This window comes from Phascolarctos cinereus, unplaced genomic scaffold (genome assembly GCF_003287225.1).
Source record: "Phascolarctos cinereus isolate Bilbo 61053 unplaced genomic scaffold, phaCin_HiC Scaffold_726;HRSCAF=1367, whole genome shotgun sequence".
In the NCBI taxonomy this organism is placed as follows: domain Eukaryota; kingdom Metazoa; phylum Chordata; class Mammalia; order Diprotodontia; family Phascolarctidae; genus Phascolarctos; species Phascolarctos cinereus.
In genome coordinates, this window is record NW_027556098.1 from 233434707 (window position 1) to 233460640 (window position 25934).

Sequence of the window (25934 nt, forward strand, 5' to 3'; positions counted from 1 at the left end):
GTTTCACCTAGACCTACTTAGAAACGGAAATTTCTATAGCTTGTCATCCAAATCTCTGCCTCAATTCTGCATTCACCTCTTCTGTCCTTAACATGTGAATGGAGCCTTCTCAAATTAATATCAACCCACTAATTTTTCCCCTATTTTGCATTTCTGAGTGCTTCTGGATATAGTCATTAGCAAACTGTCTTCATTTGCTTCAGTGATGCCTTGGGATCTTTTTTTTTTTTTAGCTTCTTATGAATGTATGGTTTTCCTAATTCCTGCAGTGAAAAGATCAGGCCTACTTGTTTCAAATATCTCAGAGTGCTCTATGTAGTTTTATAGTTTCCTTTTACCTTTATTTGTTTTTGTTGTTGTTCAGTCATTTCTGTTGTGTCAGACTCTTTGTGATCTTATTTGATGTTTGCCTGGCAAAGATATTGGAGTGGAATGCCATTTCCTTCTCCAGCACATTTTACAGATGAGGAAACTGAGGCAAACAGGGTTGAGTGACTTGCTCTGGGTCATACAACTAGTAAGTGTCTGAGGCTAGATTTGAACTCAGATTTTTCTAACTCCATGCTTGAGGCTCTATCCACTGAGCCAACTAGCTGCCCTTTACCTTCATAGAATATCCATATTGGAAAAAACATTGGAGATCATTTAGTTCAATACCTTTCCAATCAACCAATCAATCAATAAATACTTATTAAGGTCTTCTGTGTACCAGGCACTGTCAGTGCTGTAGGTGGAAAAAAGGGGGGGGGAGCAGAAAGAAAAACAGTTCCTGCTTTCAAAGAGCTAACATTTGAAAAAGGGGAACAGTATGTGTGTATATGTATATATATATATATATATATATATATATATATATATATGTAATATATATACATATATATGTATATATGTATATATATGTATTCATTCTTTCATTTATTCATTCAAGATACATGAAAGGGAGATAAAAGGTAACCAAAGACAGGAAGACATTGAAAAGGAAGGATATACAGAAAAACATTTCCTGTAGGAGGTGCTTGTGTTGAGTCCTAAAGGAAGGCATGTAGTAGGTAAGAAGGGAGAGCATTTCAAGCATAGGGGACAATCAGTGCAAAGATGGGTGATTGAGTTTCATTTCTGTAGAACAGAAAATAGGATAGTATGGTCGAACAATAGAGTGTTTTGAGGGAAATAATTTATAAGGAGACTGGAAAGAAGAAGGGGCCCAGTAAAATAGAACTTTAAATGTCAAAGAAATGTATATTTGATCCTAGAGGTAATAAGGTGCCACTAGAGTTTATTGAGTTCGGGAGGAAGTTGATATAGGCAGACCTGTGCTTTAGCAAAATCACTTTGGCAATTGTGTTTAGGAAGAAATGGACTAGAGAGAGACTTGAGGCAGGGAGACCCATTACAAAACATAATATCATGTGAGATTGCCAACTACCCTGTGAGGTTCAGTTAAATTCTGTTAATTTTTTAGCTGTGTTCAACTCTTCCTGACCCCATTGGTTTGTTTTTTTTTTTTAGCAAAGATACTGGAGTGGCTTGCCATTTCCTTCTCCAGCTCATTTAATAGATGAGAAAACTGAGGCAAACAGGGTTAAGTGACTTGCCCAGGGTCACATAGCTAGTAAATGTCCAAGGCAAGTTTTGAACTCAGGAAGATGAGTTTTCCCAATCCCAGGCCCCATACTCTATGCACATCACCACCTAGCTGCCTACTCCATAAGGTAGGTAAAGTAAATAATTTTCATGGGGGATTTTAGCTTTAAATTTTTTTTTAAATTCTGAGCTTAAACATCAAGTGAGCATTTCCTTATACAGAGCATGACAGAATAAGGTTTTACATGAAATTGTGGATCTCTATCACAATACGGCTTACTTTTCTTTTAAATATAATAAATTCAACACATAACTTTCAAAGTTTCCTACTTGTTTGTGATTCTCATTGGCTTTCCTTCTGTTCTCTTCTGTGTATTTTTAATAAAAATGGTGGTTTAATGAATAGGATCTAATAAGGATTACCTAAGGATGGAGAAAATTGGTAGGCAGTGGGGAAGGAATTAGTAGATAGAGATTAAAGATTAGAGAAAGAGGGAAGGTATGATAATGTAGGCAATATGTTAGAGAAAATGGGAGGGAATGGGATCAGGTGTATATACTGAGGGGTTTGGTCTCTACAAAAAGAGTTGCCTCTTCAACAGAGGCAGAAAGAAAGGAGGAAATAGTTGGGGGTGGGGGTAGGGAAAAGATCAGGGAAACATGAGATGTCAGGGGAGCAACAGACTGTTGTTTAGCTTTGATTTTTTGGAGGGAAATTTGAAGCAAGGTTCTTAATTGAGAGAGTGGAAGGCTTACTGTGGAAGGCTTGAGAGAAAAGATGATTTAGAATTGCCACTGTCATGGATGAGATAGAGAATCAAATAGGGAAGAGTTGAAATCAATTTACATTATCTACTCCTCTACTCCGCCTCAGATAGATTCAGAGATGATCCAACCCTTGACTGATGATCATCACAAGTATTTTACTTCCATATTCATGAACTATAAAATTCCTTTATCTGATCATAATCTTTTATCACTCCATATTTCCCTATGCCTTATGATTCCTAATCTTTTTCTTCATAATAATAATAGCTAACATTTACATAACACTCACTATGTGTTATGTTCTAAGTGCTTTACAATTATTATCTTATTTGATTCTCACAACAACCTTGGGAGGTAGGTACTATCATTATCTCCATTTTATCGATGAGGAAAGAAAGGCAGATAGAGGTTAAGTGACTTGCCCAGGGTCACACAGCTAATACGTGTTTGAGGTTGAATTTGAACTCAAGTCTTCCTGACTCCAGGCCAGGAGCTCTATTCACTGTGCCACCTACCTGACCACCATCACCATCACTGTAGCTTTTATTTCCTCCATCTCAGTTCTTTTCCAGTCCATCATGTCTACCCTGGCTATACTCTCCTCTGTTCCCTAACTTGACTCTTTATGGACCAATTCAACAGTATTTTCTACTCTCAGATGCCTTATCTGTTTTATTGCTGATTATACTTAGCTAAAACCACTCCTGGATTACTCCTATTATTACCCATCTCTTTTGTTCCTCTTTATGTGCCATTGAACTGAGATGGAGGAAAAAACAAAACTATACTGATCAATCCACTACGTATTTGTTATCCAATCTCAGCTGCGCCTTTACTGTAGCTAGGAAATTATTCTACTCCTCCCTGTTTGATTCAATATCCTACTTTCCTCGATCTTGAAGATCTCAACCCATTCTTTTTTTTAAATACATTTTTATTTCATTAAATATTTCCCAATTACATTCAAAAACGTAACATTCATTTTAAAAAATTTTTGAGTTCCAACTTCTCTCCATCCCTCCTACCCCTCCCTGATAACCTTGACAAGCAATATATCCATTAATTATGTAAAGTCATGCAAAACATATTTCCATATTAACCACGTTGAAAACACACATAACAAACAAGAAAAATAAAGTGAAAAAAGTATTTCTTTTTTTTTAACGTATCTAATAATTTATTTATTTATTGTTAGTTCTCAACATTTACTTTTATAAAATTTTGAGCTCTAACTTTCCCCCCTTCAGGGCTCAGTCTCTTCGCCTGGCACAGTGACTGCGCAGCGTTGAGAGGAGCCCGAGCTCCAGCCATGGCTGCGATTCGGAAGAAACTGGTGATTGTGGGGAATGGTGCTTGTGGGAAAACCTGCCTCCTCATTGTCTTCAGCAAGGCCCAGTTCCCAAAGGTCTATGTCCCCACCGTCTTTGAAAACTACATCGCTGATATTGAAGTAGACGGCAAGCAGGTGGAGCTGGCACTATGAGACACAGCCGGGCAGGAAGACTATGACCGACTTCGGCCGCTCTCTTACCCCGACACTGATGTCATCCTCATGTGCTTCTCCATTGATAGCCCAGACGGCTTTGAGAACATCCCTGAGAAATGGACACCAGAAGTAATGCACTTCGGTCCCAATGTACCTATCATCCTCATGGGAAATAAAAAGGGCCTGAGGCGGGATGAGCATACCGGGAGAGAGCTGGCCAAGATGAAGCAGGAACCTGTGAGGTCAGAGAAGGGCTGGGACGTGGCCAATCGGACCAGCGCCTTTGGCTACCTTGAGTGTTCTGCCAAGACCAAGGAGGGCGTCGGAGAAGTGTTTGAGATGGCCACCCGGGCTGGCCTGCAGGTCCGAAAAAACAAGCGGCGGCGTGGCTGCCCTCTTCTCTGAGCTCCCCCCATCCACCAAGGTCTTCACACCATTGGACTCCATACCGCTAGTTTTTGGTCCCTTCCTGCCCAAGGCTGCATATGTTCTAATGCTCTGCTGCTCTTGAGAGTAGAGAAGATCATTTAGGAGGACAGGGACCATCGGGTGTCAGAACTTAGCGCTTGCCTCCCATCTGAAATAGGACTGTGCTTTCCATGTTGGAGAAGCAGGGGTAGGGGGTGAGGGGAAGTGGTCTTTACTGTTTATCCTGCCCTAAGGTTCACCCACCAGCATTTTTTTATGTAACTAGTTCTGGAGTCTAGTTCTTTTTTAGTGTGCCTCCCAGTGAGTGAAGCTTCCTTCCCCTCCCCCCGCCCCAATTCAGACTTGGCTGAGGATTATTTCTCATTGTTCTTCCAGGTGGAAGACACTCAATAAAAGTCTATGAGGGCTCTCAAAAAAAAAAAATTCCCCTTTCAAAGACAACATGCAATCTGATATAGGCTATACATGTACAATCATATTTACCATATTTCCATATTAGTCATGTTGTGAAAGAAGGATCAGAACAAAAAGGGAAAACCACAAGAAAAAAACCAAAACAACAAAAAAGAGAAAATAGTATGCTTTGATCTGCATTCAGACTCCATATCTCTTTCTCTGGATGTGGATAGCATTTTCTATTATAAGTCTTTTGGAACTATCTTAGATCATTGCATTGTTGAGAAGAGCTAAGTCTAACAAAGTCAGTGCAATGACTCACAATGTTGCTGTTACCGTGTACAATGTTCTCCTGGATCAACTTACTTCACTCAGAGTCAGTTCATGCAAGTCTTTCCAGGTTTTTCTGAAATCTGTCTCCTCAGCATTTCTTTTGGAACAATAGTATCCCATTACATTCATATACCACAATTTGTTCAGCCATTCCCTAATTGATGGGCATCCCCTAACATTCGAATTCTTTGCCACCATAGAAAGAGCTGCTATAAATATTTCTGTACATATGGGTCCTTTTCCCTTGAAAAGAGTGTATTTCAATCTGCACTCAGAGTTAATCATTTTTCCCTCTGGAGGTGGATGGCATTTTTTATTAAGGATCTTTTGGAATTATCTTGATCAGAGTTGCCAAGTCTTTCACAGTTGATCATCATTACAATACTGTTGTTACTGTGTACAGTGTTCTGGTTTTGCTCACTCCACTTTCCATCAGTTCATATAAGACTTTCCAGGTTTTTCTGGAAGCAACCTGCTCATCATTTCTTACAGGACAATAGTATTCCGTCACATTCATATACCACAATTTGTTCAGCCATTCCTCAATTGATGGGCATCCCCTCAATTTCCAATTCTTTGCCACCACAAAAAGAATTGCTATATTTTTGTACACATAGGTTCTTTTGTCTTTTCATTGATCTCTTTGGGATACAGACCTAGTAGTGGTATTTCTGGATCAAAGGATATGCAGTTTTATAGCCCTCTGGGTGTATCAATCCATTCTTAGCTGAAATACAAAAAGTGAGACCATTCACCAAAAACTCCCTTTTATCTCATGATCTCTCAGCTGCCTTTCCCTACTATACCCCTTTACTCACTATTGCCTTCTCATGTTTGATGGAGAGATGACTCTTTCATTGTCCCCTGAATTTCCAGTGCCTTGGCCTTAGATTACCTTCCATCTGCTCTGTATATATCCATAGGTACTTAGTTATTTGCATGTTGTCTCTCTCACTAGGAGTGGGAATTTCTTGATGATAGGGTTCATTCATTCGTTTTTCCTTTTTATTCCCAGCATTTGGTACCATGCTTGGCAAACAGTAAGGGCTTAATAAATGTTTTGATTGACTGGCAGACTGGAGTATACCTGGCTTCAGGAAGTACACAGTTCAGATTGGGTAAAAATTTGTGACACACAATTGTGACAAGGAAGCTTTGGCTATAAGAGGTGAAGTACAGAACCAAGACAAGTATTTGTTTGATGTTAGCAATATTTGAAAATTCTCCCCATGTTCATCTGATGCTTTGTGTCCTTGTTGGAACATATATGATTCAATATCATAAAATGTTTATGTGACATGGAGAGAATTTCCTTGAATTAAAAAATGTTTACTTGTAAAATGTATTAAAATGTCCCTTTCATTTCAGCTGTCCCCCATATTGCACCTGGATGGGCTGATTTTCTACAGTTGCTCCACTTTGCCTAGGAAAAGTGGCTTGCTCTTTTTCACACAGCTATATAATGCCAGAGCTGGGACTTAGAATTCAGTTCACCTGATTCCTAGTCAGATGTGCTTCCTACCACAGTAGACCAAAAAATGTTTGCTGAATGAACAAGCCTTTGTTGTTGTTAATAAGTTGTTTCAGTTATGTCTGACTCTTCATGACCCCAGTTGGAGTTTTCTTGGAAAAAATACTGGAGTGGTTTGCTATTTACTTCTCCATCTCATTTTACTGATAAGGAAAGTGAGGCAAACAGGGTTAAGTGACTTGCCCAGGGTCACACAAACTCGATTTGAACTCCAATCTTCTTGCCTCCACCCCCACTCCCATCCACTGTGCCACCTAGTCGCCCTGAACAAGCCTACATAGAATAAAAAATACCATATGGCAAAATCATGTATTAGATTAGTTTTTTGTGTCACTGTATATTATCCATACTTGTTCATACTATAAGATGAAATGGGAGGGTGGAAGGCTTAATGATTCCTAAGCATTTATCAGTACTCCACAATATGTAATAATATTTTCCTTTTTTTATGGTGAATTTAACAATCAACAAACACTTAGATATTCAAAGAACAAAAAAGAAGTTTTTTAAAAAGAAATAATCAACTTCCATGAGATACAATTTTTTAAAAAAAATATGTAAATGAGAGGGCAGCTAGGTGATGCAGTGGATGGAGCACTGACCCTGGATTCAGGAGGACCTGAGTTCAAACCCAGCCTCAGACACATAACACTTACTAGCTGTGTGACCCTGGGCAAGTCACTTAACCCCATTGCCTAGCAAAAAACAAAAACAAAACAAAAAATATGTAAATGAGATTAAACAAATATATATGAGATAATAATTGTAAAGCACAATGTTTGGCGCATAATAAGCATTTTATAAACGTTGGTTATTATTTTATTACAATTATTATATTAACACATATACAACATGTCCCAAAAGGTTTAGTAAAACCTTTACTAAGACTTATGGGACACCCTGGATACATAAACAATACTTTTTGATCATCTATGAACAACTCCCATGCAACATTCTTCATGACCACCGCCTCCTCCAGATAAAAGTGACCTTTCCCTCCTCGAATTTCGCATAGCACCTTGCCTGGATCTCCCCATTGCACTTAACTCATTCACTGGTTATCGGTTATTCGTATAAAACTCTCTTCCTTCTTTCCCACTCCCCACTGCAAACTCCAGGAGAGTAGGGCCTTGGTGTGTCCAAGACTAGTATGATACCTTTCATATAGTAGGTACTTAAATGTTTCCTGAACTCAGGTCCAAATGTATATCTAAACATTTAAATTAAATATGTTGTAAACTTTTCCGTGCCTTCACCATCTTCAGTGTATCTGCAGTGAGCCTAGTACAGAGCTAGGTAGGTAAGTGGGTAGACCATACATGTGTTTTTTAGTAATAGCACTGATGACCGCTACGTGGAAACCCTATAGCCTAGCATTAAGCCAAAGCACAAAGGAAACGCAAAATGGGGATTTGAATTCACATCTAAATGGCCAGTTTTAGAACCCTGGTATTTTTTCCCAGGCAACAGCCAGCCCACAAAGAAACCAGGAAATAGGGCTCAGGACACAATGTAATTAAGCTCCCAAGGTGCAAGTTAGTCAGACCCAGGCCCGCTGCAGCCCCCCTCCCCGGAGCTGTCCTGACTCTGCCCACCCCCAGGCCAACTGCAGTTCGCTTCTCGCTGCTCTTTTCCCAGCAAAGAGGAAAAAAAAACCCAAACCAAAACACCATTCTCCGGGCTCCGCCTGGGTTTTGTCCCTGCACCTTTCCCAGGCAACCGAGGCCGCCTTCGCCCCATAACAAGAGGAAGCTGCCAGGGAGGCAGGGCGCTCTCCCACTCATGTCTCGTCTGGCCGGACCAGACCGTCTCCTGTGGCCGGGGGGCGGCGCAGCCGCGCGGAGCTGGAGCTGGGCTCCATCACCGTCCCCGCCGCCGGGCCGGGCTCCCCGTAGAGGGCGCGGGAGACGGCTCCGCCCCACCGCCCTTCCCCTCTCCCGGCTCCCTGGATCCGAGCCGGGAGGAAATGATGTGTTGCTGCCTGGTTAATCACAGCTCCAGACACTCATTGGCGGAGCTCTCCACTGCCACTTCCTCCTCCTCCTCCTTCTCCTCCTCCCTCTGCTGCTGCTCCTGCTCCTGCTCTTTGCAACCGCCTCCTCCACCTCCTCCTGCTCCAGCTCGCGGGGGGAAGTTTTCTTCTTTTTGTAGCTATCTCCTTCGCCTCCTCTCGCGGACTGACTTCTTCCCCTTAGCTCCCGTCTTTTTTGCTCTCCTTCTTCTTCTTCCCATCCCGCCTGTGCCTCTGCACCTCTGGAAGTTTATTCCTGCAGCTAGCTCTTCTTCCTTCTCTTCCTCCTCCCCCTCCCCGCCCATTGCTCTTCTCCCCTCCTCCTCAAACAGCCCCCAACCCACCCTCCACCTTCTAGAGGCTGCTGCAAGCTTGCTTCTTGGCAAGAGATGTCGGGCTAAGGGCTGGGAAAGCCCCTGGCTCCGAGAGCATTGGCCCTGCGCAAAGCTCCATTGCACCAGCCACCGCTGCTCCATGGGCGGCTAGCCCCTAGTCCTTTACCCAGGGAGAGTTCCGGGGCTCGCCGGCTGCACCGCCCCGCCCCGCCCCGCACCACCCCCGGGGGCTGCCTGACTGTCCGCCCGCACAGCCAGGCTGGGCTGCGGCACTCCGCCTTACCTACACCTTACTCCAGGATCCAGAGGTGAGGAGGGAATGACCAGCAGGGGCTGGGAGGTGATGGATCTGGGCTGGGGGGGGGTGGTGGCGGTGTGAGGGAAAAGCGAGGCACAGTGTGGCAATAAGGGTGGGTGTATGCTTCGCCCCCTTCATTCTCTCTTCTCTTCCCAAAGCCTGATACGCTCACAGTGCAGAGCTGGGAAATAGAGCTTGTGTTGCTTGGGTGGGAGCTGAACTGCTGGTGGTGGGTTATAGAGAAAGGCAGAGAGAAAGAGACCCAGGGTGGAATGGTTGTTTTGCTTTCCCCTGCTTGTTGAGGGGCCTCAGCGTGTGACTGCGACTTGTAGACTGAGCCCGGACGTGTATGCAAAGCGCACACCTTTCTGGCTCTGTTCTCCCTGTAGTAAAAGCGAGCGGTGAATCTGCCCCCACCCCTGAAATATCAGTCTCTTCCAGGAGGAATTTTCTGCTGGAGAGACAGAGCCAATAAACTCTGCTCAACTCCCTCCCTGCCTCCAGTTCCTCCTATCTGCAGTTTTAAAAGCTTCAAAGCCAGGAATGTGGGATTCATCTTCCGATCCCCAGAAGGCAAATGTGGTTACAGATGTTGCATGTTACTTTGCCAAGTTTAAAACCCTTCCTTCAACATTGTAACCATAACAGTAAGGAGAAAACCTTGGAGAAAACCTTGGGCTCACTTAAGAAACATATCTTTGGCTTGGGACTGATAGATTCAGGAACTTCCGTCGACTTCTAGACTAATTTAACTCTCGTCTGGTGGAGCCAAATATTTCTTCAGTGTGCAAATCAACTCTCTCTCACAGCCTTTTTTTTGGAGGGTGAGGGGTGGGTGAAACCTATTGCTTTAGAGAAGGGTGGCACTTACGAATGGATACCCATTATAATATTTAACAGAAAACAGTTATTGTTGAATGTAGTAATTAGTTTATTTCTTTGAAGCACTATAAAGGGACAAAATAATACATTTTCATTGGCCTCCTGAATGTCATTGAAATATTACCCCTGGCTTTTATAAAACCAGTCATTAATTGAAACACAGCAAAGTAGTTCTAAGAACAAACCTAGGAAGTTTTGCCTCTACTGTACTCTCTCCTCTTCCCTTTCAGTATGCTTAAATAGGAAGGGGTCGAGGTTGGGGTGATTTGAAATGGAAAACCTTAAATGGAAATAATGTGTTGTGCTGTGGCGCAGACCAGTCCAGGTGGAGTGCCCATAATGGAGAGGCCCAGCTGAAATGAAAAGAATGAGAGACAGTTCAGGGCAGTGGAAAGGACATTGAATTTAGAATCATAGACTTGTGTTCAAGTCCTGTCCATCACTTGTAAGGTCTTGAGTTATGTAACCTTTCTGGGCCTCAGTTTCCTCATTTGTAAAATTAGGAAGTTGGACTACAATCTATAATCCTGTGTCTGGAGAACCCTAGAAGCCTGCTAGATTCTTTTCTTTTTTGTTATGATTAAGGTCGTTTTACTTTACACCTGAGAATCAAAAACTCATTTTATGCCAAAATGTTGGAATTAATAATTGCCTTTACATGTCCGTTGGTTGTTTTGGGAATATTTAAAATCTGTGGATACCCAGTACTGATCGCAAGGCAAAGGGCTTTTGGTTCTTAGATTTGGGTCACACATGGTCTTTTTCTGTACCACCAAATATAGTTAGAGGAAGTGTTTGTTGATAGTGGGAAGACTGAGAATTGTGATCTTTGGCAATTATTTTAAAACATTTACCAGTTGAAATGGGCAGTTTATGTAATGTGGAGGCCTAGTTAGCTTTCTAATTTAAAACATCTAGGGCATGAATATCCCATATTTAGGTAAATTATTTAGATACCCCTTCAAGTGGGGATTTGTTCATTCAACAAACACTAAGCAATGTGTTGGATTCTGTGCTAGACACTAGAGATACCAAATTAATTAATAAGTGACTCAGTCCCTGCCCTCAAGGAGGGAAAAGACTTTGCATTATAGTACATATTTTTTAATGCACTTTTTGGGGTCTTTTTTTATCACCATTGCCCTGCCATGCATTAGGTGATTAATAAATGCTTGTTGATTGATTGCCACTATCTATAGTTGGCCTGTTAAATCACAGAGTGAACGTTCATTTTTACCCTAGTTCATATTGAAGCAATTCCTGTGACAATGGAGATAGTCCCAACCTTGTGGGATTAGATCAATTAGAAATGACTACGAAAAATGATAGAAGTATTCAAGGTCATCAAGCAAAGACAGAATGAGGACCTCCCTATAGTAGATATTTGGGCACTCAAACTCCCTCTGCCTAGTCTGCTGTTGAATCCTTGCACCCTAGATGTTGTCCTTGAACACACGTCTCTATGCCATACCTTACTTAATGACTTCATCAGCACTACTTTGGGTGTACTGGATTAGCTGAGCTGCTTATAAGTAGAAGACTTTCGATACAAATTACTTTGTAATATTGTAGGAGGACTCCAGCTCACCGTTTAAAGCAATTCATTATAAGGATGAAACAAAATTTGATCCTGGCTGTTTTACTTTTGCCCTACATTCCCTTCCCCCATAACAATATAGTTTCCAAAATAGTAACATGGGTATAGTAGAGTGCACTTCTCTAAAAATATGAATTGTAAGATTCAGAGGCACCCAATATAAATAGCCAGGATCTTATTGGCAACTCTTTGTAGTGTATAATGCATCAAAGTACTTTCAGATACTAATTTGAAAAGTAGTTTAACCCGATGCTAAACATCATTGGGAATGCAACACTAGTATTTTAAGTCATTTGGTAAAGCTTTGACAGAATCAGACCAACAAGGCCAAGAAATGAAGCCATCAGACATTTTAATTGGCATCAGAGTCTCAGGTTTTTTTTTCTTTTAAGCAAGTATTGGGCAGTGTCTTTATTCCTGGAAATTAATATTTTGAATTAGGTTTCCGGGTACAAAACGGCTTCTTTGAACTGAAGTGAAAACTTTGTATTTCTTTCTGTAGCTAAGGCCAGTTCCCAGAAGTCATAAATTGAAGATTTTCTGGAATAGTTTACTTCTTTCCTTGAGATTGGGCCAGGTTCTGCTCTTACCGGGCAGCTAGGTGATGAAATGAATAGAGTACTGAGTCTGTAGTCAGGAAGACTTATCTTCCTGGGTTCAAATCTGGTCTCAGACACTAGCTGTGTGACCCTGGGCAAGTCACTTAACCCTGTTTGCCTCAGTTTCCTTATCTGTTAAATGAGCTAGAGAAGGAAATGGCAAACTACTCCAGTATTTTTGCCAAGAAAACCCCAACTGGGGTCATGAAGAGTTGGACACAACTGACTTGAACTGCTTAGGTATTTGGTGTATGTCTGTACCTTCTAAGAATCAAAGCAGGCATGGCCTGGTGGACCAGGAGTTAAAATTTTTGAGCCAATTTCATGTCATTTAAATATGATGGCAAATCTTGTCCTTCAGAAGAAAGGCATTTGAGATTGTACTTTCCCCACAGTATCAAGCAATTAAAGAGATCCAGTAATTTCCTTTCTCTATAAAAGTCCAAACACTCCATCAACCCCCAACCTATTTCACAGTTGAATAATATTCTCTAATAGTATGGGCAGCCCTGGAAATATGAGATTGTTTATATGTTCAAAAATTCTTAATTGATCCATGAGCATATTGAATTCCTGGAGCCATGACTTTTCATTTATTTAATTTTCTAGTTTCAGTATCTGACCATCTTCCATATTGTCTTTCCCTTAGGGTTGCTCAATTTTTTGTTTGCTTTCTAAATTTGGCCTTGATTTTTGTCAGTGTGAATGACACTTTATAAGTTAGGCGCCATAGTGGATTTTGTACTGAACCTTGGAGTCAGCAAGACTTGAGTTCAAATCCTCTCGCACACTAGTTCTGTGTATTCTGGGCAATGTCTTAATAACCCTAGAAAGATCAGGTGATTCAGGTGTTTTTTAAAGAAACTTTAAACTCATAAAGGTTTAGGTATTTCTTCTTCATGACATTTTCTCTAGTTTTATTTTCAATGTTCCTTAGCATTTACAAACAACAAAAAGAAACAAAACCTGTGGTCCTTTTCGCACAGCTAGATGGATCAAATTCTGCCTCAGACACACCTACTAGCAGGGTGATCCTGGGCAAGTCACTGAATCTCTGTTTGCTTCAGCTTCCTCAACTGTAAAATGGAGATAATAATTGGATCAACCATACCTGGTTGTTATTGGTGTCAAATGAGAACATATATGATGTGCTTTGAAAACCTTAAAGTACTATATGCATGCTAGTTATTATCAAAATTAATATTAACAACAACAAGAACAACAAAAATTAGCTTTGAGATTGGTATGTGTGGGGTAAATCATGCCAAATTTAGTAGCTTAATCTTCTGAAGCTCAAATTTTGGGGAGTGACTTGGGGTAAGAATTAGCCTTGGGAACTAGTATTCCTCAGACACTTACTAGCTGTGACCCTGGGCAAATCATTTAATCCTGTTTGCCTCAGTTTCCTCATCTGTAAAATGAGCTACAGAAGGAATGGCACACCACTCCAGTATCTTTGCCAAGAAAACCCCACATGGGATCATACAGAGTTGGGCATGACTAAAAAGACTCAACAAGAACTATTCCCCTGTTCAACCATTCCCCTGTTTCGCCTGTATGCTGCAATGGAGGAATCCCTTATTTTCAGGAAGACCTCTGGGGCTGACTTTTACAACTTTCATTGATCTTTCTTCCTTCTTTGAAGTTCTGTAGTATTTATTACCAAAACCATTCATTTTGGAATTTGACCATCTACTCTGTGGCACAGGTTTGGGGCTTTTTGGATGGGTCTCCATCCTGTCTCCCCCTTAGGGTCTGGGTAAATATGTGAGCGTATTTTTCTAGTCCCTGACTCAAGTAATAAGGTACTTGCACATACTAAGGGTTCAGTTAATATACTGTATCCTTGGCGTTTTGAAATTTTATACAGCTGTAAAGCTGTATAAACTTTACTTTAACATAGTATTCTAAACAGTTTGCAATTAAAACTCATTACATTTACAGTGCCTATGGTGGATAGAACTTAGAAGACCTTTATTTTCATTTCTCAGAGCATACATCTGTGCTCCCTTGTAGTTCTATATAGTATTGGAAATGTTCGGAGGACTGAACAATGGGGGTGGGTGAGAAAGAAGAGAAACACGAAGGACTGCAAGATCAGCTACCTGGGACCCTGGTACTTCCAGCAGCTGATTTGTTGGACTTTTTTTTTTCTAGAAAGGCAGAGGAGCAACCATTGACTGCCACCATGCTTGTATAGTTATAGAGATGCTTTTCAGAATAAAACTGGGACTTTTTCTTCCAGCCTGGGTTATTGAAAGTTATTAGACCTCTCTTTTAGCTTAAAAAAGAAAACTCTTATTGAGGAAGTGGAAACAAAATGACAGGAAGATGGCATGTGGTTGGAAGGTTTAAAGCTGGGGAAAATTGGGATGATTAGTAGAGAGGTGGGTGGACACTGAGAGAAATCTGTCTTGGAGGGAAAAAAAGTGGGCAGTGAAAAGTGGAGGAAACTATTGAGGATTGGAGGCATGGAAGGTCCTTTGAAAAGCTTTCATGGACTATTTTGAAGGATGTAGGTTTTTGGATATCTTCCTTTAATTTAGTATATCATCAGATTGCAGCTGTTGATGCATTGAATTTTATAGTCTAAACCTGTGTACTCACTAGTTTCTTTTTTTGTGCTACTATTTTCAAAGTAATTTGACAAACATTTATTAGCCACTTATTAATTGTGTATTTTTGGCGAGGCAATATGGTACAGTGGAAGGTGGGCTGAATCAAATCCTGCCTCTGACACTTAGAACCTTGGGCAAATGGCTTAATCTTTTGCCTTAGGTTTCTTTTGAGGAGAGAGAGAGAGAGAGAGAGAGAGAGAGAGAGAGAGAGAGAGAGAGAGAGAGAGAGAGAGAGAGAGAGAGAGAGAGAGAGAGAGAGAGAGAGAATGAGAGAGAGAAGGTTGAATTAGATGCCTTTCAGTTTTAAACTATGATCCTTTGTGGAAAACACTGATTTAAACATATTTATTAAAAAAAAAGAACTATAGTATATATCCTAGGATTAACAGATGCTTGAAAGAAAATCCCTGAAGGATTGGTACCAGGTTATTGAAACCAAACAAAATTGAATTTGAACCCTTTTCTTTTTGAAGTTATGCATGAGTAACCCATAGCCTACGATGAGTCTAAGGAAGAGTCCCTGGAGTTTACATTTTAGAAAGCAGTTGAACTATTGAATCTTGAATGGGACTAGTTTGTAATTATGCACATTTGTTCATTGGAATGAGAAAAGTTTTTGTGTGGGCTTTAAAGATTCCCCTAAGATTGTCTCTCTTGGGCCCTCACCCTGGTGCTCTCCTGGAAAAAGGGTTCTTGTAGGGCCCTTTAAATCAGATTAAGGTGACTTAAGGAGAGCAAAGCTGTGCCTTGAAACTGCTTCATCATCAGTTATTTCTTGAATTGTAGTACAGCCAAAAATATCAAGAGGGGTCTGACTGATTAAAACTAGGAAGGGAGCCACTTGTCTGCATGTTGTGTTTGGGTTCTACTTGAATTGGCAGGTGACTTAAATTAGTAAAAGGGTTGAAAACTTGCTGAGTTAGATAATGAGTATCTAAGAAGGATGAGAGTTTGGGTAGGGTTGGCCATAGGTCTTGAAACAGGGTACAGGAGGCTTCATTCACCATATTTAATCTTCCATCAAAAAATCATCTTAATAAGAGTATGTAGGAGCTGAATTATTTTACTAACTAGTTAGTGTGGCATGTTGCCAAGGGTTTCTTTCTATTAAAAAAAAATTATCCTTGGAGGGTAAGGAACCCAAATCACAGAAGTTCAATTTTTGATAACAGTTTGGGGTCCTGAGTGAACACCTGTTATAGTATCAAAGGCAGATAGGCAGTCTGGTGAATCATCCTGTTACCTGATGGAGATGTCTATCTCATCTGGCTTTACTCAGGGAAATCTTAGCAGTGTGATTTAGTGATTATTCAATTTAATTAAATCTAGCGGCTCCATCTTAGAAGTTTATTTAGGGCCTATTCTGTAGGAGGCACCCTGCTAAGGGATCTGAAGATGACAAGACAGTTCCTTCCTTCCTAGAGTTTACTTTTTACTTGTTGATTAAAGACTGCTTGATCTTTGGCCGTTTTAGGTTGGAATTGCAGCCTTTTGAAATTTAGATTCATCTTGGCCTTATCTTGTTGTTTACTAAAGGATTTCCTCCAACTCTTTGTCTTTCAGCATTTGACCCTTTGATTGGGCCAGTCTCACTGATATCCTCTGGGATATCAACAATCCATTAAAATTAGGACATTTCAAGCACAATCTTGTGACTTTCCTTATATTCTCCTGAAATGGGTAGAGTCCTTGTGAATCACTTAGAAAGTAATTTCTTTCCCACTAATCTCATTTTTAACCCAATTATTTACTCTTAATTAGGCAACAGCTTTTAAATATTGCCCTTTGTGCATAGACTTTGTTTTTTCCTTATGTACTTGTGAGACAGTAAGGGGTCTTGGAAAGGCCCTTGTACTAGGACTAATTAGTCTAGAGTACTGGATCTAAAGTCTGGAAGATCAGAGTTCAGCCAATCTCAGGTACTTATTAGCTGTGTGACCCTGGGCAAGTCACTTAACCTTCAGTCTCAGTTTCCTCCACTGTCAAATTAATAGTACATACTTACAAGGGTTGTTGTAAGGATCAAAGATGTTAATATTTGTAAAGCCTTTTCTAGCCTTTAAGCACCATATCATGACTAGCTGTTATTAAGGTTGAATTTTGTATTTAGATCATAAGTAAACAATGGTTCAAGCAAATTCCAGCCTCAAATAAAGGTGGAAATTTATAGTGATTATTGCAAATTTCAAGGTATTTCACAAATAAGGATCACTTCGTATTTTGGTTTTAGCAAAATAAATATTCGAATAGCTTAAGCCTGGAATATCACTGTTAATGTTATTCTTTCTCTTACCAATCATAGATATACCTTAGAGGGCATCTAGCCCTACCCTCTCATTTTGCAATGAGAAAAGTTTAAGCCTAGAGAGGTAGAATGATTTGGCCAATCTCTCTAACACTTAGAAAAACTGTCAATTGAATACAGGTCTTCTTACTCCAAATTTGGGGCCCTTAAGTGCGGCAGTGGATAGACTGCTGAGCCAGGAGTCTGGAAGACTCATCTTCTCTAGTCAAATCTGGCCTCACTTCCTAGCTGTGTGACCCTGGGCAAGTCACTAATCCTATTTGCCTCAGTTTCCTCATCTGTAAAATGAGGTGGAGAAGGAAATGGCAAAGCACTCCAATATCTTTGCCAAGAAAACCCCAAATGGAATTCCAAATGCAGTCCATGCACTTTCCATTCCACTTGGTTCCTTCTTTTTCTTGGCTTCTCAAAAAAGCAGCCCTCTGGTTTCTCATTATAAAGTATTTGGGAATGTTCAGTTGGTTTAGGTAAATAGATCCTCTTTCAAGAGAACTTTTGCTTATTCTCCTTATTCCTTGTTTTAAAGAGAGGAAGAATTCTTTAAATGCAGAATGTTGTGAAATAAATGTTGGAAGATGACAGTTACCTTATATAGTGTGACAGATTCCAATATACTGTGACTCCCCTTTCCACCCTCCCCCATAATAAAATATCCAGTGTATATGTCATTTCACAAGTTTTATATCTATTTTAGAATTAAATTATGATCTGAGAGTTGCACATTTTAGAAAATGGTTTTAACTGCACATCAGCTGACATTAAAAGGTAATGAAATATATTAGATTTGGTCTGTGTCTAATTTTAATTTTTGATACATTTTCAAATAGCCTCTTATGATACATTGCAGATAGTTTGGATGGCTATGATTTTAGTAGGCCTATTGAAGCAGATCTTGAAGATTTGTTTAAGTTTTAATCATCAGAAGGATTCTGTAGAAAGTGTATTAAAGGCAGCTAGGTGGACAGTGAATAGAGTGATGGACTTGGAGTTAAGAAGAACTGAGTTCGAATTCCAAACCATTCCTTCAAGTCATTTATTCTCATTTAGCCTCAGTTTCCTCATCTGTAAAATAGGGGGTTGTTTTGAGGATCAAGAGGTCCCATACGGTTCCATAGAAATGCTAGCTATAAAGTATGAACATTTTGAAAGTTACATCTCATCTGTTGACTGTTGGAAGATGATCTAGATTTTTTTTTCCATCATAGAGCCAAAGTTGCTTTCCCCCCCTTATATGCTGTAAATGCAGGTACTTGCTGCTTATGAGTAGTTTGTAAAACTGTATAATGAGTAGAACATTCCTTAATGTCTTCCAAAATCCTTACAAAGTACTGATCTCCAAACTTATTCTAATCAACCAAAAGTAACTCCTTGTTTAGTAAAAAGTAGCATCTTAATGGCTCCCTATCTTGGATATATAAGGTAAGGTTAACAGCCATTAGGCCGAGTGTTCCCTTCTGGTCTTGACTGCCAGGATGGCTTATGGGATCCTTTAGAACCAACCTAGGAAGTTGGAGAAGTTGGTACCTGTGAGGGAAACATTTACCAGCACACCCATGAGCATAAGTTATTAATAAATGTTTGTTTGACCTCTCATAAAATTGGATAATAATCCCTTACATACTTGCCCATCTCAGAACATTTGTTGTGAGCCTCAAGCAAGTTAATACAGGTAAAGAGTTTTTCAAAGTTTTAACTTTGAAGAGTTATATAAAAATGTAAATTGTTTCTGCTTTTATGATACCTTACTGGGGAAGGTGTAAATTCTTTCCCTCCCATCTTTTTCTAAGAAGCCTCAGCTGTGCTCCTGGATTAGAATTTTTCCCTTTGTACTATTTTTTTGTTTGTTTTTCTAACCATTTACCAAGGTTCCCATGCCCTGCAGTATGTTTGCACTCTGTGAGGGGCACTAAAGAACTCTAACATGTTCTCTCTCTCTCTCTTTCTCTCTTTATATCTATATATCTATATCTATGGGAAGGAAGGCTAGGATCCATTCTAGAGGCTTAGTTTTGAGGAATATCAATTCTCATAGCTTGGGTATTTATTAGGCACCTACTATATGCCAAGCAGAGGAAGTCCAACAGATAGAATATTGGGCCTAGAGTCGGGAAGACCTGAGTACAAATCCTGCCTCAGATATTTCCTAGCTGTGTGACCCTGAGCAAGTCACTTCACTTCTGATTGCGTGACAGAATGGATCTACTGGTGGAGGAAATGGTAAAGCACTCCAGTATCTCTGCTAAGAAAACCCCAAATAGGGTCATAAAAGGTTGAACACCACTGAAAAACAACAAATATACCGGGCACTATGCTAATCCCTGGAGACACAAAAGAGACAAAAGATGATCCCAAGGAATTGTGACCATCCGTAGTGTCTTGAGGTCTATACTTTTCTGTGCAATGGGGTCAATTTCAAGGAACTCACAGTGGAATGAGGGTTATAGCTTTCAAACAGCCATGAACAAACAAGAGAAAGACAAGATGAATTGGAAATGATCAGTAGAGAGAAGGCACTAGCAATAAGGGGGTTTGGGAAAGGCATTTTGCAGAAGGTGGGGTTTTAGCTGAGACTTGAAGAAGGCCAGGGAAACAAAGAGGCAGGTGAGGGAAGATGGAGCTTGATCCAGGCATGGAGGACAGCCAGGGAAAACTCAGTCAAGAAGCCATTGTTGGTGGAAGAAGACTGGAGAGGTAGGGAGGGGCCAGGATATGAAGGACTTTGAAAGCAAAACTGAGAATTTTACATTTGATTCTGGGAGTAATAGGGAGACACTGGAAGTTTATTTAGTACCAGAGTGAAATGGTTAGACCTTTGTTTTAGGAAAATCACTTTAACAACTGAATGCCACATAGATTTGACTGGGGAGAGGCATAAGACAGGGAAACCAACTGTCAGCCTATTGAAATAGTTCAGGACAGAGGTGAAAGTGGCCTTGCCAGGGTGATAGAAGTTTGTGAGGAGAAAGAAGAGTGGTATACGAGAGATTTTATAAGGGGAGAAATTATAGGACTTGATACCTGTTTGGATATGGGTTGATGGGTGGAGGAATGGAATGGATAGTAAACTAAGCTGCCATTACCTTATGAAGTTCTCCTGATCATCACTTTTGTCTCAAGCAGAACCCGATAGAAATTCCTACTCACGCTTCTTCAAGCCTGGCACTCAAAGTTACCATTAAGAATCTGGCCCTGGAATTCTGATTCTCTGCATTTGAGAGTTGAATGGGGGTGAGAGATAGAAAGCCTTGTAATGCATTGAGCACCTGTTCTGGAAATATGGAGACATTTTGCCAAGACCACAATCAGGGAGGGTGAAGGGATAATTCAAATCGGGTCATGTCTTAAAAGGAAGAAAAGAAACCCTGAAACCTTCTTTCAACTTTAATTAGCAACATAACAGCACATTATAGGACAACTTTCTCTACCAAACTAGAGTCTGATAGAGTGTAATCACTTTTGAAAGTCATGTCTGGGAGCCAAGTGTGCATTAGATTAAATTTTTAAAATTTTAATTTTGATGTTTGAGGGGTGGGAGGATTGTCAGAGGCTGAACTGACAAAGTTTTGACTACTTTGCACCTTCTCACATTAAAATTTCAAGCTGATGATCCATTATGGCTGGAGGCATTTTTTCCATAGAAGAAATTTAAATGGATAAGTTAATGTTTGGTCATTGAATAACACTGTGTTATCTATACCTGTTTCCTTTGAGAATAAAGCTCTAGCTTTCCTCTTTCTACTTTGCACTGGCTTTTCTGAAGTGATCTAAGTCATTTCCTGCAAAACCAGTAATCTGGTCCAATCATAAGTACAAGACGAACACTATGCTGATTCATAATAGTGAAGTGGATTCTGCAGACCCATTGTTAGTAGTACTCCAGCTTTTGAGAGGCAGCATCAGAGTACTAAGCTAATACTTGGAACCTAGCTTTGGAAATCACACAGGGGTCAGATGCCCACTTTTTCTGTTAACTGTTACAGGACAGTCTAGATTTGTTTTTCCATAGAGATTTTGGTCTAGTTGCTCCCCCCACCCCCACCCCACCCCATCCCAATATGCTGCAAATGTATACTTGATGCTTATGGCTTATAGTTTATACAACCTTATGTTATATAAGTAGAGCATTCTTTATCCTCAGAAACCCCTTCAAGTTGGTGGAATTGTGCATAGAGCCTCTTTTTGTATACCCAGTGCTTAGCACTTAGTTGGTGTTTAATAAATGCTTAATTGCTTGATAGATCACTAGGCCTACAGTTAGGAAGACCTGAGTACAAATCCAGCCTGAAGTCACTTACTAGCAGTGTGACCTTGGACAAGTTTCTTAACCTCAGTAGCCTCAGTTTCCCCAACTGTAAAATTAGGATCATAATAGCACATATCTTTCAGGATTGTTGCGAAGATGAAATGAGATAATATTTGAAAGCATAGTGCTTGCCTGGCACATAGTAGGTGATGTATAAATGCTAGCTATTTTTATTTGTTAGTTTATTTACTTCTTCATTTACTTATTTATTAATCTACCTATCTTTACATATATTTGCTTATTCATTTGGTTATTTTAAAAATTGTCATTAAGACTTCAGTCTTGCCTTTGCCATTTAGTGAATTGTGACCAGCTGTCATATCTTGAGGTCTTTATGTCTCTGCACAATGGGGATAATACTACTTTCTACCTTACAGGGTTAATTGTCAGGATCAGATGAGATATACAGTATATGGAAGAATTTTGTAAACTGCTTAGATTATATAGCATTACTATGAACTTTCTGTTGCTTTACCATTGATGATTGTGGTCTTGAGTGGAGCTGTAGACAATTTATGTAAGACTAAATAGTGGTGACTTTCTCAGTCCATCAAACAGTTTTTCTCTGGTGTTAATTGGCTCCTGAATTGTTTATTAGATTTTATGGAAAACACTTAAAAAAGGGTTGAACAATCTATTACTATTACTCCTAATACTGGTTTATTAGTATCCTAAAGTTCCTCATATAAATAGAGCCTATCAAATTTACTTTATAGTTATATTCATTGTTGTTGTTCAGTTGGTTTGCCATTTCCTTCTCCAGTGTGCTCCCATTTTATAGATGAGGAACTGAGGCAAATAGGGGTTAAAGAACTTGCCCAGGGTCCCACAGGTAATAAGTGTCTGAGGCCAAATTTGAACTCATCTTCGTGACTGCGGGCTCAGTGCTGAATTCACTATACCACCTAGCTTCCCCAGCTGTATGCATACAAGAAATTAAAGGAATACTTAAAAGAGTAAAATGATGAGTAGTTATCTAAAATGTTATTTTTGAAGGAGTTGATTTAGCTGAGACTGAAATCCCACCCCATGTTTTTAGAATAAATATTGCTGTACAACCAAATTTTTATATTCCTTGTTTTGATTAATAAATAATAGCATTATCTAGTATGAAATTAGGAAAAAATATTAGTTTTATTGTTTAAATTATGCTTCACTGAATGGAGCAATTGGATGAGAAATTTTAAAAGTCTCTTCTCTATATTTATATTGCACCCTTTATTTTCTTTTAGTTGATTATAAATGGGTTGTTAATTGTAAGATACATTGCTTTAGGCAGATAACTCTTTTAAACATCATTTTTTTCTGAATGGTGTCCTTTTTCATTATAATTTTTTATATCACATAGAAATGACTCAAAACACACACACATACATATATAGATATATAGATGTAGATAGAGATAGATTGAGAGAGAGAGAGAGAGAGAGAGAGAGAGAGAGAGAGAGAGAGAGAGGGAAAGAGAATATCTTCTGTACCAAAAAGCCAACCCCCAACAAGCCATCATTTATTTATATATATATTGGCACAGTTCTGGTGATCATCCCTTGTCTTTATCTGAAATATCTTCATTGTTACATTGTTATATCTTTAGAACCAAAAGACCCTTAGGGCTGGAAGGGTAACTTAGGAAGAGGGCATCTAAGTGACTTGCATAAGGTATTAGTGGCAGTGTTGGTGACTGGGGTCCTTCTATCATAGTACACTAATCAATTTCCCTAGCTTGGGTAGGGATTTTTTTTTAAGGATTCATATTTAGTGTATTTGTATGGTTTTTGGTATAATAAATATTTTCAGGAAGATTATAAAGTTCATTCAGAATATAGGTACAACCTACTGACATTTCAAGTAGGCTGTATTCTAAAAGATTGGTACACGCCATTCAGAAAATTGTGGGTCATTGGTAAACTTTAACAGATTTTTTTCAGTAGATAGGAATACACTAACATAAACAGTGCAGGATATAGCTAACATGAGAACTCTTTCCACCAAACACCTTCAATGTGATTTAGTAGATAAAATTTAGGGAGTTACTTGAAACAAAATTTTTTGAGACTTGCCCAAGGTATTAGAGTTGGAATTTGAACCCACATCTTCTGAACTTTGAGGCCAGCACTCTGTCCATTATACCATACTGCCACTATGTTATCAGTAAAAAGATCTGTAAATAAATCTATCTGAACAATTGAATTTAAAAAATAGTTCTAATAGTTTTGTATGTAATGCTTGTCTTGCAGGGAATACAATTAACATTTTATCTGCATCTTCCCTATAATCTTTTCATGCAGTGTAAAACACTACAAGATCTGCACACAGAGTTCGTAAGGATTGTTTATTTGCAGGTTTTAATGCTAAAATATTTTCCTTTTACATGTGACTGATTTGAATAGTAGGGTTAGAGATGGAATTGGATAGATTTGAAGGGGTCATCAGAAGACCATTCTTAAAATTTATGCGGTTGTTTTAGGCATCAAATTTAAAATTTTCCTCCCTAATTTCTCATGAAGTAAAAGATCTAAAACTTTTTTTTTTATTTTTGGTTTGGAGGGTAGATGGTATTGTTGCTGCAGTCACTAACATGTATTTCCAGTTTGCCTCTTAACCTCTTGCTTCCTTCATCCTTAACTGCCACTAGGAATTCTCTTCCTCATTCCAAACTTGGATTCTGCTTCAGCTCAGTCCCTCCCTTCTCTGCTCCCATATTCCATGTGTTTTCCTATTAACCCTGCTGGAGGTGGTCTGTGGAGTTAAAGCTTTTTTCTTCACCTGTTTTCTGCTTCTTCCTAACTGAAATATTATTACTTGACCCACGTTTCAGCTTGTGCTCTGTGGCTTTCAATGGAGGCTTCACTCTTTCTTGCTTCTCTTTTCAGAAATTGAAAGGAGAAACAGACTGTGACCCATTTACTTATTCTTTGTCTTCCAGTACCACTTCCAAGTCACCGATCTATCAAAAACCCTTTCTGGTTTAAAATCCTACTCCATCAGATTTATACTTCCTTTCTTTATTTATAGCATATTTCTGTCTTAAGTTTGCATACCTTGAGGTGCCACATAAATGTGGATTGTAATATTATTATAATTATTATTAGCGTGACTGTCATACCCAACTTTCATTTTTTCTCCCTTTTCCATCTCTTGTCTCATTTTAGGTGAACTTCAACATCATATTGATGATACTGAAGCAAGTGTCTCAGCTGGTTTAATTTTTTCCTCTGAGGGTTTTTACTGCTAGAAAACAGATGGGTAAAAATAACAAACATGGGGAAAGTTACTAGAAGTCTCAAAAGTCTTGCAATGCATCCATTGGAATGTAAATAGAATTAGGTTCTGATCTTTCTTGGCTCCCACTTCCTCAACAATTACATCATATTAAAAGTATTGCTCAATCCCTGTATTTTTCCTCTTAGGGATGGTGCTTCTGAATCTCCCTTCTGGATAGATGAAGGTGGCTCTCTCTTTATTTCCCTCCTATTTTATCTTTTGCACTTTTCCACCGCTTCCCCTAAATGGAAGAGTGGTAAAAAAAAAAGACCACGGAAAAGTGATTGATGGTAGTAGCACTGACTCATTGTGCCTCTTCTTCCAGTATCTTTCAGACCCTAGATTATGTTATGTTGTATATTATGAGGTTATTTTGGAGAGTCTAGGATTTTTAAGAATCAGTCAATGAAAAAGTATTTATTAAGTATCTGCTGTGTGCTGGTAGTATGCTAGGTATGAGGCAGTTTTTCCTATCAATTAGGAACTCTTTAAAATTTTAATAAGAAGATAGATGTTTCTTAATTTCCAGAACCAAGTTCAGATCCTAACTCTGTTCCCTATTGCCACTTATTACCTTAATGACCTTTGGCAATTTGAGTAACCTTTTGGGGCCTCAGTTTCTTCATTTGTAAGATGCACGATTTGGACTAGATCAGGGGTTCTTAATCTGGGGTCTGAATTATTTTAAAAAAATATTTTGGTAACTTTCAGTATAGTTAGTTTCCTTTGTAGTCCTGTGTATTTTTTTTTAAAATCATTTTAAAACATATTTGAGTTATCTTAAATGGGATATCTCTTACTGTCTCTTCTTGCAGGGTTTAGTTTGTGATATATAGGAATGCTAATGATTTATGTTTTATTATGCTACTTTGCTGCAATTATTGTGTCAGCTAACTTTTTAGTTGAGTCTGGGATTTTCTAAGTATGTCATCATATCATCTACAAAAAGAGATAGCTTTATTACCTCATTCCCTATTCTGATTCTGTTTCTTTTTCTTCTCTTATTGTTATTGCTACAATTTCCAATACAACATTGAGTAATATTAGTGACAGTGGGCATCCTTGTTTCATACCTGATCTCACTGGGAAGGCTTTTGGCTTATGCCCATTACAAAGAATGATTACTGATGGTTTAAGGTAAACGTTTTTGTATCAATTTAAGGAAAAACCCATTTATACCTATACTTTCAAGTGT

At 39.2% G+C, this 25934-nt stretch overlaps 1 protein-coding gene and 1 pseudogene across 3 annotated transcripts in view; both read left to right on the forward strand.

The window, feature by feature from the left end:
• The first annotated feature begins 3595 nt into the window (after nucleotides 1-3595).
• LOC110220740 (rho-related GTP-binding protein RhoC pseudogene) lies at nucleotides 3596-4357 on the forward strand (annotated as a pseudogene).
• Nucleotides 4358-8548: 4191 nt separating this feature from the next.
• Nucleotides 8549-25934, forward strand: part of ACVR1 (activin A receptor type 1) — a 155147-nt gene continuing 137761 nt past the window's right edge. For all 3 annotated transcript variants that reach the window (XM_078147023.1, XM_021004898.2, XM_021004896.2), the window contains exon 1: nucleotides 8549-9181. The gene's annotated coding sequence lies outside the window, so the exon portion shown is untranslated. The remainder of the gene's footprint in view (nucleotides 9182-25934) is intronic.